The sequence below is a fragment of the Dermacentor variabilis genome, chromosome 6 (assembly GCF_050947875.1).
Source record: "Dermacentor variabilis isolate Ectoservices chromosome 6, ASM5094787v1, whole genome shotgun sequence".
Lineage (NCBI taxonomy): Eukaryota > Metazoa > Arthropoda > Arachnida > Ixodida > Ixodidae > Dermacentor > Dermacentor variabilis.
In genome coordinates, this window is record NC_134573.1 from 26,022,596 (window position 1) to 26,028,235 (window position 5,640).

Below are 5,640 nucleotides of genomic sequence, written 5' to 3' on the forward strand. Positions count from 1 at the left end.
AAGGTGAAAGTGAACGTTGGTTGTCAGAAATACGTGAGAAAAAGAAGGCCGCACCTAGAATATTTTGGAACCACATAAAATTAGTAGGCAGGAAGTCAACAATACAACAACATATCCTAGAGGAAGATGAAAACAGACTGGAAGGAGAAGCGGCAATAAATTACATCCGAAAAGTAACAGCCGAATCTTTCCAAGGCAATGACGAGGTTGTATTTGAAGAAAAAAAGATAATGAAAGAGACCCAAGTGGGAAAGGAGCTGGTGCTGACAAATTTAAACTGGAAGAAAGCGGAAGAGAAAATTCCTAAGCACACAGCCACAGAGCTAGACGAGGTTCCCGTTAAGCTGATAAATGAACTAGGACCAAAAAGTAAGGAAGCTTTGGTGAAAGCAGTGGAAAAAACTTTAAAAGATAGACGAATACCAGACAGTTGGCAAAAAAGTAGAATGAACTTAATTTATAAAGGTAAGGGGGAGAAAGACAGAATTCACTCGTATAGACTGTTGACCATTACATCGGTAATATACAGGCTAGCAATGCAGGCAATCAAATTAAAGCTTCAAGCATGGGCAGAGAATAATGGCATTTTAGGAGAGCTTCAGAATGGCTTCAAAATAGGTAGGCGTTTGAATGATAACTTGTTTGTTCTTACTCAGTGTATGGAAATATAAAAAGCACAAAGCAGATCGTTGTATGTGGCCTTTTTAGACATTACAGGAGCCTACGACAATGTAGACCGCAACATTTTGTGGGATATTCTGGAAGGGGAAGGCTTAGGTAACAATTGTCTACAGCTTTTGAGAGAGATTTACCTAGAAAATGCTGTTTGCATTGAATGGGAAGGGATGAGGAGCAAGGAGAAAGTTCATATCAACAAGGGACTGAGGCAGGGGTGCCCTTTATCCCCGCTGCTGTTTATGATGTACATGGTGAGGATCGAGAAGGCGTTAGAAGGAACTAATATCGGGTTTCAGAATCTGAATCAGTTATATTTTCCTCAAGGAACGGAAAAATGGACCCCAGACAAAAAGCTGCTCATTGAGCAGCTTGACGAGGCCTGAGGCCCTACAGGCAGTGGCAACAGCGGCAGAACAGCAGTGTATGTCGTACACCCATACAAGAAAAGAAAAAGCAACTCGAGAAGGAGGAGGAGGAGGAATAAACTTTTATTTTGGAAACAGCATTCCGGGGTACGCCCCGGTTCTACTCTCGGTGGGAGGTCTCCTCATTCCAGGAACCCTCTGGCCTTCGCTGCCTTCTTGGCACTGGCGATGAGGCGTCGCTGTTGTTCCAGGTCCTCGGAGACGAGCTTGGCCTCCCACATTTCTATGAGGTCTTTGTCTCGCGTTGCAACAGTCTCTCGGTGAAGGCAATGCATCTTTGTCTAGATGCCATGGACATTCGATGATTAGGTGCGCTAAGGTGTCCGGTATACCGCACATTGCGCAACTCGAGAAACAAACAAACAAAAAAAGAAACTGTTCGCACCAAGCTGTGAAGAATGAGAAAAAAATATTTACATATACATACGCCAATAACAAACTAATATTGTACACTGACATGTTATATTCACACGTGCACGCGCAAACATCCGTAGAAGTGGAGCACATACGCCCCTACATATACATAATGTACACCTACATATACATTCACATACACACGTGCACATGGCATATATACACACACCATTCAAGTGCACACATGTATAACTTCAAGTTAAATATTTTATGAAGAATGAACTGTTAATCTCATACAAACAGGTCGGTGCAGTAGTAGAGCAGCAACTTCAAGGTTTATTTTATGCGGACGACATTGTGTCGCTAGCTAATAAGCAAAGTGATTTGCAACGTCTGGCTAATATCTATGGACATGAAGGCAACAATTTAGGTTTGAAATTTAGTGTTAGAAAATCAGGTGTTATGGTATTCAATGAAAACAGTGAACAGACAGTGGAGATACAGGGCCAAGAAATTCCTCGGGTAACGGAATATACATACCTTGGTATATGGATAAACGAAGGCAATAGATATATATATATACGCACTTATAAAGCGAGACGTAAGAAGGAAGAAGCAGCATGTGCTTGCTGCGGTAAAGCTAGGGAAACGACAGAGCATGTTTTATTAGAATGTGAAGACGTCTATCCAGCGGTCGATTTAGGCACCACTGGCCTCCTTGAAGCCCTTGGGTTCAGCAGGAGCAGTGGTAAAGCAAAAATTTCTGTAATAGGCATTAGTAAGAGGCGATTGGCCACCCTGGTGCAGTACTTGGCCACAACCTCCTATATGAACACAACAATCAAACCCCGGCCCTCAGTCCCCAGCAGCTGCGAAGCAACTGACCACGGCGGCGGTCAGACCTGCGACGCAGCAGAGGGTGCTAAGAATCCCTGGCCCCGAACAGGCCGCCATTGGAATATGAACCTGGCAACGTTTAACGCTAGAACGTTATCTGGTGAGGCCAGTTTAGCAGTGCTATTGGAAGAATTAGAGAGCAGTAAATGGGATACAATAGGGCTCAGTGAAGTTAGGAGGCCAAAAGCATATACAGTGCTAAAAAGCGGGCACGTCCTATGCTACCGGGGCTTAGCGGAGAGAGAGAACTAGGAGTCGGATTCCTGATTAATAAGAATATAGCTGGTAACATACAGGAATTCTATAGCATTAACGAGAGGGTGGCAGGTCTTGTTGTGAAACTTAAGAGGTAAAAAATGAAGGTTGTACAGGTCTACACCCCTACATCCAGTCATGAAGACCAGGAAGTCGAAAGCTTCTATGAAGACGTGGAATCGGCGATGGGTAGAGTGAAAACAAAATACACTATACTAATGGGCGACTTTAATGCCAAGGTAGGCAAGAAGCAGGCTGGAGACAAGGCAGTGGGGGAATATGGCATAGGCACTAGGAATAGCAGGGGAGAGTTGTTAGTAGAGTTTGCGGATAATAAATACTTTCTTCTGCAAGCGGGATAGCCGAAAGTGGACGTGGAGGAGCCCAAACGACGAGACTAGAAATGAAATAGACTTCATACTCTGCGCTAACCCTGGTATCATACAAGATGTGGACGGGCTCAGCAAGGTGCGCTGCAGTGACCATAGGATGGTAAGAACTCGAATTAACCTAGACCTGAGGCGGGAACGGAAGAAACTTGCGCATAAGATGCCGATCAATGAGTTAGCGGTAAGAGGGAAAATAGAGGAGTTCCAGATCAAGCTACAGAACAGGTATTCGGCTTTAGCTCAGGAAGAGGACCTTAGTGTTTAAGCAATGAACGACAATCTTGTGGGCATCATAAAGGAATGTGCAATGGAAGTCTGTGGTAACTCCGTTAGGCAGGATGCCAGTAAACTATCGCAGGAGACTAAAGATCTGATCAAGAAACGCCAATGTATGAAAGCCTCTAACCCTACAGCTAGAATAGAACTGGCAGAACTTTCGAAGTTAATCAACAAGCGTAAGACAGCTGACATAAGGAAGTACAATATGGATAGAATTGAACATGCTCTCAGGAACGGAGGAAGACTAAAAGCAGTGAAGAAGAAACTAGGAATTAGCAAGAATCAGATGTACGCATTAAGAGACAAAGCTGGCAATATCATTACTAATATGGATGAGATGGTTGAAGTTGCTGAGGAGTTCTATAGAGATTTATACAGTACCAGTGGTACCCACGCCGATAATGGAAGAGAAAATAGTCTAGAGGAATTCGAAATCCCATGAGTAACGCCGGAAGAAGTAAAGAAAGCCTTGGGAGATATGCAGAGGGGGAAGGCAGCTGGGGAGGATCAGGTAACAGCAGATTTGTTGAAGGATGGTCTGCAGATTGTTCTAGAGAAACTGGCCACACTGTATACGCAATGCCTCATGACCTCGAGCGTATCGGTATCTTGGAAAAATCTAACATAATCCTAATCCATAAGAAAGGGGACGCCAAAGACTCTAAAAATTATAGACCGATCAGCTTACTGTCGTTTGCCTACAAACTCTTTACTAGGGTAATCGCAAATAGAATCAGGAACACCTTAGACTTCTGTCAACCAAAAGACTAGGCAAGATTCCGTAAAGGCTACTCTACAATAGACCATATTCACACTATCAATCAGGTGGTAGAGAAACGTGCGGAATACAACCAACCCTTATATATAGCTTTCATTGATTATGAGAAACCGTTTGATTCTGTCGAAACCTCAGCAGTCATGGAGGCATTACGGAATCGGTGTAGACGAGCCGTATGTAAAAATACTGAAAGATATCTGTAGCGGGCCCATAGCAACCATAGTCCTCCATAAAGAAAGCAACAAAATCCCAATAAAGAAAGGCGTCGGGCAGGGAGATACGATCTCTCCAATGCTATTCCCAGCCTGTTTACAGGAGGTATTCAGAGACCTGGATTGGCAAGAATTGGGGATAAAAATTAATGGAGAATACCTTAGTAACTTGCGATTTGCTGATTATATTGCCTTGCTTAGTAACTCAGGAGACCAATTGCAATGCATGCTCACTGACCTGGAGAGGCAAAGCAGACGAGTGGGTCTGAAGATTAATCTGCAGAAAACTAAAGTAGTGTTTAACAGTCTCGGAAGAGAACAGCAATTTACAATAGGTAGGGAGGCACTGGAACTGGTAAGGGAATACGGTAACACTGAACTTAGCGTCACACATTACTTCCCCCCTCTCCTTTGGCTTCTGGATTGGATTGGCGCGGCTCGCTACGTGCTTGCGCGCGCTTTTCCGAGCGCAGATTGATGCGCGCCTGGTTTCTGCACTAGGTGTTTACACCATCACTTTTTCGAGCGCAGATTAGTGTGCGTCATGTTTTTGCACTAGGCTTTTATCCGATCGCTTGTCGCTGCTTTCCTTTTCTCTGGTTTGATTCGGCGCGGTTAGGTGCAGGCGCGCATATTTGGTGTGCGCCTGCTTTCTTGCGCTGGTCTTTGAACACATCGCTCGCTGCTCGCGCTTATATATAAGAAAACGCTGCGCCGCTGGCGTACCGTGTACGTAAGCGCGCAGCAATGCCGGGAAACATTCATACAAAAGCAAAGGGTGAGAACACTGCGCTTTGTTTTTCATTACTTTGTCATGTACCTTCACACTGGGTAGCGCCGAGCGATCGCTTCTAACAAACGCAGAAATGAGTCTTTGCAGCGCGTGTGGCCATTAATTGACTACCCAACCAGTGGCGTAGCTAGGTCGTCTGGCACCCGGGGCCCTTAGCTCTTCTGTCACCCCCCCCCCCCCCGGGTGTAGTCGAGGAAGGCGAGGATATCGACAATTTTCGGGTGTTTTCAGACGTATATGACACCCCCCCCCCTACTGGCCCCGTGCACCCGGGGCCCACGGCCCCCCGGCCCCCCCTGTTGCTACGCCACTGTACCCAACACAGCCATGTGAGGTGCGACTCCAGGCGGAGAGGAGGTGGCGCTTCACTTTCTGCATGCCAATAACTTTCCATTTTTTTGCGTGTGAACGCCCATGATCGGGTCCACAAATTTCATGCTGTCTGGTTTAGTTTCCCATTGCAGATTGAGGCTCACTCCGTTAGCATCCACTAAGTTCGGGATGCAGTTGTATGCGGCCCATTCAATCGAGGCCGCCTGATGACGGGCGACAAGGTTCCGCCGAGCCGGCAAAATCACGG

General features: G+C 45.7%; 1 long non-coding RNA gene across 1 annotated transcript; it reads right to left on the reverse strand.

The window, feature by feature from the left end:
- Nucleotides 1–1,144: 1,144 nt before the first annotated feature.
- On the reverse strand, nt 1,145–4,793 carry LOC142584693 (uncharacterized). The gene is made up of 2 exons (XR_012828875.1): nt 4,506–4,793; nt 1,145–1,492 (listed from the first exon to the last, which is right to left on the reverse strand). It is a non-coding gene; the product is annotated as an uncharacterized LOC142584693 (long non-coding RNA).
- Between the last annotated feature and the right edge of the window lie 847 nt (nt 4,794–5,640).